At 38.9% G+C, this 8,975-nt stretch overlaps 1 protein-coding gene across 4 annotated transcripts in view; it reads left to right on the top strand.

Annotated features, from left to right (window-relative positions):
* Nucleotides 1-1,076: 1,076 nt before the first annotated feature.
* Nucleotides 1,077-8,975, top strand: part of GPM6A (glycoprotein M6A) — a 176,660-nt gene continuing 168,761 nt past the window's right edge. For 2 of the 4 annotated variants that reach the window (XM_080590506.1, XM_080590507.1), the window contains exons 1-2: nucleotides 1,077-1,234; nucleotides 2,935-3,017. The gene's annotated coding sequence lies outside the window, so the exon portion shown is untranslated. The remainder of the gene's footprint in view (nucleotides 1,235-2,934; nucleotides 3,018-8,975) is intronic. The other 2 variants (XM_080590508.1, XM_080590509.1) reach the window with 1 other exon arrangement.

Consider the following 8,975-nt stretch of genomic DNA (forward strand, 5'->3'; position numbering starts at 1 on the left):
ACTAACTATGGTGCTTGTGCAAATTAATTAAAGCAAGAAGCCTTGGGCCCCTTTACCAAGGTCAGTCTCTTAATAAGAGTGTGAGCCTATCTTAAGAAACTGGTAGAAACTGGTCCTGTGGATGGACAAGATCCAAGGAGCAACTGAGTCTGCGCAGAGACAAGAGGTCAACTAGCGGTGATGAGGAAGAGTCATCAATCTTCATCCCCACGACCCCCGACGACCACCACCAGAATACACTGCGCAAGCGCAGATGGGAGGAGTTTATGGAAATGACTCCTTGGAACTAATTTTAATATGAAGCGGGGACAGGTTATGAATATGTATAGGCGTATTGTGAAACTTCATGCATATGTAACTCTTTACTGCATATAACCAAGGCAAGTTGCCGCGTCAGGTGCGCACGACTTTGGCGGGACTACCCCCCGTGCCGCCCAGCGCTGAATAAACATACCTACTTTACAATCTTACTGATTGTGGAGTCTGTTTTCCGCAAGTCACTATGACTAGCTATCTGCGAGAAGAGGCCAACCCCCAGCTCCCCACACCTTCCTTTCGTGTAGTTGTAGAGAGTAACAAGGTCTCCCCTGAGCCTTCTCTTCAGACTAAACAACCACAGCTCCCTCAGCCGCTCCTCATGGGATTTGCATTCCAGGCCTTTCACCAGCTTCGTAGCCCTATTCAGTTATGCCCCTTCCCACCTGCCTGTTTTCCTCTTTTACTTTTTCCTTCCTCCAGTTGTTTGTGCAGTTAGATGGTGACTTGCATCAGGGAACTTTATTTGTTTACCAAACAACTGCTTCTTCTTGGATTATTTTTCAGTTAGAACAGTTTCCTGATTCAACTCACTGTGTCACCAGTGCTGTTATTTATGTCAATGCAATACAAATAGTGGGGGAATAGCCTACAAATTGGGGAACTACAACTCCAAAGGCAGTTCTCTATTTCTTTAATTAAAACTAACTCAACATCCTGCAGTTGGAGTTTATTCAGGTAGTGTTCAAATAAGAAAGAACTGTCTACTTATTCTGTTCTCTGGATAAAAAGGATCCATTGCCTGAGGAGATGGGTGCTGTCTGCTGTCCTACTATGTAATTCCTGACACTTCCAATAGATTCTTTATTTATTTTTATTTTTTAGCAGAAGAAATTGAGTGGAAGTAGATAGAATCTCTGGTTTACTGGATGGAAAGCATACAGCTCCAACACATACCACCCAACAGAAAATTTTTGCGGTAATTTCTTCCTTCCTACAAAGTTTGTTATGCTGTGTTTTATTTTCTTTAGCTAGAAAAATAATGCAATTTTTTACTGACTGCCAAGAGTTGTGAATAATCTCAGCATACATACAGACTCCTTTATGCAAGGTGTCTCTCTCTACTGCACTACTAAGAGCAAATCCTAATTCTAACTTCTCTGTGACTTTGAGATCAAGAAATGTATCACGGTGAAATGTGCTGTTTTATTGCCATCCACTTCTGTCACACAAAATCTTATCTGGAGCATTAGTTACAGTTACCAGAGCCTTAGGTTTTTACAGAAATGCCTCTTGCTCTTTTTCCATCACTGAAAGCCAAACTGGAGTTTATTCAACTAGTTGTTCCTTTTCTTACCAGAGTTCTATAGTTTCTCCTTTACTTGCTTTATTAAATCAAAATAGAATGCATTTATCCCAGATATGAATAAAACAATAAAACAAGTAGAAATATAACTTTTAAATGGGTCAAAAATGGAGTTTCAATTTCTAGTGTGTGTAGAATCAATGAGTATTTAAAACTTTGAAGACTTTCGATTTATTCCTATGATGTGACTGACCTCTGGTGGGAGTCAGCAAATACAAATTTATTTTATTTTTTTGATAGGAATGTTTTATTTCCACTAGTGATCCTGTGACATCATTATCCTGCTGCCTGGCAGTGATTGTGTGCTTTTCTACCTCATCATAACTATTGAACTGCTTCTAGCAAAGGATTCCATGTAGGAATCGGGCTGCTGATGGTTTTTCTCCATTCTTGCTGAGAAGTGCTTACAGAATGGTGTCAAAAAAGAAAACACTTGAAAGAAGTTTTTTTCCTTACATTTAGTTCATGTATTTGTTTTGTTACATGCATACAGTCCCTGCTATGTCAAAAATCAATAGCTTTAATAATCCAGAATGAGTTCCTTGGGAGGAGCTGCCACCTCGGCAGGACTGTTGAAGCTGTCACTTGGTAGTTACAACATTATGTTTGCCTAGAATTAATTTCTGGAAGTAGAATATTTGTCACAGAATCCAACATTTGCAAATGAGATCAGACAAAATCAGAAAGTTCCACTTGCCCGTAACAACTTGTACTAGCTAGATTTTGAACACAGAGATTCTGCATGACCTAAGGAAGTGAAAAATGACAGATTCTTTAGGGCTGATGGTTACCAGTATTTTCCAAAAAGCAGCATTTTTAACAACCCAGGGTGCTCACTACTCCAACCTGGCTGACAGTGAGGCCCTAGCTCTAAAATCTCGCACTGGGGTGAGATTCAGTCTGAGACTGGGGCAATTACCTGCGCTTGCCTGTGGGTATCTAACCTGCTTTTGCAGCCAGTCTCTCACAGGAGTCCCCCAAGATCTTGCAGTCTCTCAGAGCACCCCAGTTTGCTAGAGTCCAGGTCTCCTCAGGCCTGCATTGTGGTGCAGGTGCCCTCAGCTGCAGGATAAACTCGGCCAGCTCATTGAGAGGAGCCTGCAGGCAGCCCCGTCTTGGGACTTGGCAGTTACATCACGTGCCTTTATCTATTTATCTATCTTCACCCTTGCCTTTATCTAAAACTGCAGCAAGAAGTCCTCATGTGAATATCTGTTTTCTGTTTGGCAGTAGAAATAATTAATAGAGTTGTCTTCTTCTAAGAAAATCCTGTAGTGACTCAAATGACCAACATGGGAATACCTTTTCCACAGACAGGGTCTGCACAGTGTGCTGCTTTCTGCTCAGAGGCCGATTTGATGCTGCTCAGCTTGGGATTCCTGGCATCTGAAGGGAGGTAAGGTTAACTATACTATTCTCTTTCTCTCTCTTTTTTTTTTTTTTTTTTGTTAACTCTGATAAACACCTTTTAAATAATGCCGTACACTGCTTTGGTGCACCTCTTATTCGGATAACAACTAACCAGAATCTCCTGGTGGAAAACACCTCCCTTTCTGTTATATTTTTTCCTTTTTTTTTTTTTTCTTCAGAAACATATGTGGGATTTCTAGCCTACTGTGAAAAAATAACTTTAAAGGCATGTTGATGCTAGTTAAAACAAATATTTAAGAATCCAAAAAGCGCCAAGGTATATTTTGTTCCCTTCTCTGGGTATTATTGGTTTGGCAGGATTCCTTCAAGGCAGAAAGAGCAAAGGTCTGGAAAATGCAATTATGTGTTTCTCCTTTCTAAATAGACCAGAATAGATACTGTGCTAGAGGACTAGTGAGGACAGGGAAATGGCTAAGGCTTGTAAAGCCAGAGTACAATTATTGCAAACCAAATTAGTTCAAAATTAGGACTATAAAAATGCAGAATGAATCTGTTGCCCATCCAAAGCCCTAGCTTCATCTTTTGTGATAAAAAATGCAGCACTTATTTTGTCCAGTCTTTTTTAAATTTTAATATTCTAACTCTTTAATATTTTAAGTTACAAATAGTGGCTTTATAGCGTAATCTCAGCTTTGGTTTACATGTGGGAACCATGCTGGAAGACATTATAACACAGAGGAAGTGATCCTGATGTCTATTCTGACCCCGATAAGCCTCTCTAGCTAGTGCCTGTACTTAGCCTGAGTGGCCTCTGAATGACACTACCCCACACCCTGTTACACTAGCTTGCAGGTATTGTGGAGGATGTGCAGATGTTACAAGAGGATGTACAGGTGGTCCTACCTGATGTTCTGACATATATGACCTGTCCTTTGCAGACATTTCACACTCTTTAGGTGAGAAATTAGTGGTGGGAAAAAAGATTACCTTTAGCTGAGAGATGAGTAGTTGCCTGGTGAGGAAAAGGACTCTGAAAGCGTGGCAGGTGGCAAGGTGTGCTGAACCTCTCCACAGACGGGAATTCTGTGCAGCATACCATGGCCACCTTTAAGAGGACTGTCTGACGCCGACACACCTCAGCAGTCTTAGCATCAGAAAGGACACAGGATTCACTCATTACTCTCACATTCTAACTATTCAGGAAATAGCATTTAACCTTCTATACATGTTGAGCCACCTCTCTTACTGAGATCCAGAAAGAAACTGACCAACTGAAAACCATGTGACTTGTGAATTTTTGGGAAATTGCTCTGAAATATTAGCAATCATAAGCCATTAACCTCTGTAAGCTTTTATCAGTACTCTACAGACTTCAGAATCAGATTATTGTTTTTTTAATTATATCTCCAGGAAACAATTGAACAACCATATATACAAAACACAAAGGGAAAGTGTTAGCACCTTTCTTAGGATCATGCATTATCTAGGGTTAACTTTTAAAAATACTGGAATACAGCTGTTAATCTTAGTTATTGGACTGGTGTGACTATCCTCTAATGATTATCCTTGCCATCCTCCTTTAATGTTAGCTAGATTCTAGTTCCTAGATTCATTCTATTACTCTTAAAAAAGTTTGCTGAAATTGACAATTCTATCACTATTGTTTCTATCTGACAGCAATATCAGAAAGACAGCTTCTATCTGACAATTCTATCACTGGCTGCGTCTTTTCAAGTTGGTGTTCCGGAGAGGATCACCCTGTAAAACAAAATGAAGAGACCTATCAGGGCCATTCGGTTGCTGTAGTTTGGCTTTAAGATAAGTCAAGGTTGCCTCTCTCTATTAATTAAATGTGGACAGTTTCTTTCAGTTGTTTTTTTGTTGTTTTGTTTCTTTATTGTTTTTTAATCAGAAATTTCTACCTTATCTGAGGATTTTAAAGCAGTGTTGGAAGTTAAAAATGCTGTTTTTTCACATTATAGGCCTTTTCATATTTCATAACTGTTCTGTTAAGTCTCTTGCCTGTACCTCATATTCCTGTTATTAGCCTCTGCATCAGGACAGCATGCATCACCTATCACCTCTCAGGAGTTTTGATTCCTACCCCTCAAACACCTTGCACTTCTGCTCACTATTCCTGTGAGCAACATTTTTGCCATTTCTTTTTTTTTTTTTTTTTCTGGGTTCCCCTGAAGGATGATAGACATTATTTTCATCTCCATTGGAATGAATTCTTGCTGTTTGTACATACAAGTTGCATTGTAAAAGGCAGCGCATGTCATTGTGTGTGCTCAGGTCATATAGCAGTCACTCCTGTCAACGTATGGGCCTGTACAACCAAGGTGTACTGCTAACATTTTGCTTGAAATTGCTGTCTTAAAGTGTCTTCTGCAGAGGCCACTACAGCGTATTGCATAACTAAATATCAAGTGCAAAGTGAATGAAAAACCTAAAATGATAAATCTGAGAACTAACATTTATAACTTTCCCAGATATTACAAAACATGTAGTCAACGGACCTGTTGGTTTCAAGATATGTTGTGTTTTCCCTCTTGCTTGCTTCCTTCCTCTTTGTAGCCTTTGGAGATAAAAAGAGAAAGAGAAGGGTATTAACTATCCTGTCATTCAGTCCCACTAACAACACTTCCTATTTCACAGATAGCAATCATCTTTTCTCTCAAGTGATTTATTTCATACATTTCAAATTAAACTTGAAGCAATTATTCTCATCTTACATTTGGCATGAATTAAACCCTGTGAACTGGGTTTCTTTCTTTTTTCCTAAATATCTTGGCACTAATTTGAACTAATAGATAAAGAAGTCTGAAATATTTGTGTTGACTCAGAAGCTACTGTTATGAGTTGCTTAAATTTTATAACAACAAAGCACTCAGTTTGTTTAGTTTTAGTTAATTGCAGAAAACAGCAGTAATTTTAGTCTTTAATGGTAAATATATTTTCTACTCGTTTTCAGTAACTCTTTGCAGGTAGAAAGGATGAAGAATATATTGCGAACTCTACTACAACTGTGATGAATTGGCTTAAATTTATCCTTGTTTGTGCTGCAAACTCTTATCACTTACAATGAATTTGGGGTAATCCCAAGTTAGGTTCACAAGAAAATGAGGCCTGAGGTGCCATGAGACAGGATGAGATGCCATGAGGCAGAATGATGTGCGGTGAAGCTCGGTGAAGTGGATTGAGTCTCAGCATTGTTGTAAACGACTGGAGGGAGAGAGCAGGCCTTGTTGTGCCCTTACAGTCCATAACCACGGCTCCCCTCACAGGGCTGTGGGAGGCCGTGGCTAACATATGAGTAGGATGCTGTTCGTGCAAAATCAGTGTCAGGCTCAGGCTAAAAGGTTTGGCCATTATTAAAAATGCTGCAGAGGCACCTGCATGCATTTGAAATCTTGCTTGTATCGTGCATTCATGCAAAGCAGTTGCTGAGTGCTCCTTTATGTATGTTTATAAAGGCTGAACCAAAGTGTTTTAATGTCAGGAAGCAGGAAACACTGTCTCACAGGGTACCTGACCCTGTCTCAAGTAGTCAGATGTCACAGCATTGCTAAGGCCCGGATCCATCAGCTTTGAGACACAAAGACTGAAGTTACCACTTCGGCTAGAAAAGTCTTTTTGTCGTGTTCTGACAACCCCAGTTGGATCCAGACATGGTGGATTTGATGAGTTCAGATTCACTGCCAAGGCTAAGGTTGATACATGTATGGGCTGTGGAGCTCCCTGGGGCACACAGCGGGATGGGGGTATGCAATGGTGCTGCATGCAGCCACTGCAGGGTCTGTGGCACGTGTTGGGACAGACCTCACTGCTTTGTGAGAAAGAGACCAGAAGTTGCCTGGAGTCTATTTACCATTTGTGCTAGAACTTTGTTTTTAAGACAGTCCTATGAGTTCACTGCTTGTGCACTAGATCATGAGGGAGAACTAGAGTCTGATCTCCGCCCTTCTGGATCTGTGAAGTTATCTCTTTACTGCTCTTGCTGTGTCCTCCCATGAACTTCAGTTGTCCCTGCCTATTTCGATTCCTTGCTACTTCTTTCAGTCCCTCTTCTGTTTCTTTTATCTTTGAGTGGCCTTTCAGGGACCAAGTGCACAGCTAATTATTTTTTTCTAACCCTTTTGCCTTACTATGCTTTTTTCTAAAGTTTAAATCTACCTTATTGTAGCATCTCCTTGGCAGGAGTTCTCTTGAATTTTTTGCCTTTCTTCTCCTATCATTTGCTCTTGATTACAGGTTGAAAGCTGGCAGTGTAAGTATGGGATGATAACTCAGTCAATACCAAGGGATATGATATCAGGTAGTGACAGTTTAATTCTTCAGTTGAAGAATTAAAAAAATGAAAACAAAAACAAAACCCCAACATCTGGAGTTCACATACTCTTCTTATGTATACTAGGATGGTATAAGTATTACCCTTCATATGCAGAGAATAGAGGATTAAAGAACAATTCCACTTCTTTCACATTTCTTTCCAAAATCTTCCTTGCTCTATATCCGCCCTCCCATCACCTCAGTGTCACTCAAATCCTTCAGTTTTCATTGAATAAAATAGGATATTATATTTCTTGTCAGGTGCTTTCATGCAGGTGTAATTTCTTCATGCTTGCTTACTCATCTCTGGAGGCTAAATCAGTGTTTTTCAGGAGAGGAACATAGTGAATGTAACTGGAACTGGACTAAGATCCAGGACTCAGACCTTGTTGTTTTCAAATTGAGAAAATTCTGTAATCTACATTAAATAAAATGTACAGTAACTATTTTTATAGAAGCAATACACCGAAAAAACTTGCCTTTTAGAGAACTTTACAGTACCGAGATAACGGGATAATGAATTCTGGCTGTCATTGTATCAAGCAAAAGTTTTGTTGTTGTTTCCAGTGGGGGCAAGATTTCACTTGGAGGTAATTGAAACAGAAAGATGAATATCAAGGTCAAGTTTTGAAGATGCTGTGACTTCACAGTTTACTGAAACCTCAAACGTACTGCTAGGCAAGTACAACAGAACTACTGTAGTAGATAAATGCATTGTACCATTTCAATTTAAGGTGTTGGAAACTATACATTTTTGAGCTCTAGTTAACTCTACTTTCAAGAGCTGTCACAGTGGCTCAGATTTATATTAATCTAGACTAATGTGTCTGGTTGTATCACTGTTTTGATCTATGATGTAATTTTTTTCTATCTTAACCAAAGCAGAGGATGGAAAAGGCAAAATTTGTTCAAAATTTGTCTGACACAAGCTAGTTAAGAGTATTCATTTGTTTAATTTTTTACCTTTTTAAAGTTTTCATTTATGTATAAGCATATCCTAAGTTGGTGTATGGCAAACCTAGAGGAATTGCTACTAGGTTGATATTGTGCTTTATATAGATATATTAATTTCATTTGTATATAAGTTCTTGTTTTTTTGTAGGTGCAGTACTAAATTACTGAAGAGTGTAATTCTAATTTAAGTAAATAGCAAGAGAGAAATAAATGATGACTGTTCAGATTGACATGCTCATTATCAACGTATAATCTGTTAACTTCCCACTAGCTCTCATAAAAGGTCTGAAACCTTCAAAAGCATAGGAAGCATACCTTCCTTCTTTTATGCAAAATTTTGCAAGAGAAGAAAGGACACATCTGCTTTTAGACTTCTGTGGTGTTAGAGTGGAATGTAACTTTCATCTGCAAATCGTTATTTAAATGTGGAAACAAAAATCAGTTGACCATAGATATTATGTATTCTGTCTCTGCCTAATCATATCTACAAACTCAGTCTTATTCATTGATATAAGCGCAAGTGACAGTTCATTTATTATTGGGGTAGGCAGAGTTTTGAAAATATTTGAGGCACAAATTATAATTAATTGGTATTATATATTGATTAGTTGATGGGCTTAATATTACACTAAGAATGTGAATTTATTTCAGTCTGCATGCGATTGCTCATGAAGCATGAGTTTTCATTTTACTCCTT

This window comes from Anser brachyrhynchus, assembly GCF_964034855.1.
Source record: "Anser brachyrhynchus genome assembly, chromosome: 4".
NCBI classification, from domain to species: domain Eukaryota; kingdom Metazoa; phylum Chordata; class Aves; order Anseriformes; family Anatidae; genus Anser; species Anser brachyrhynchus.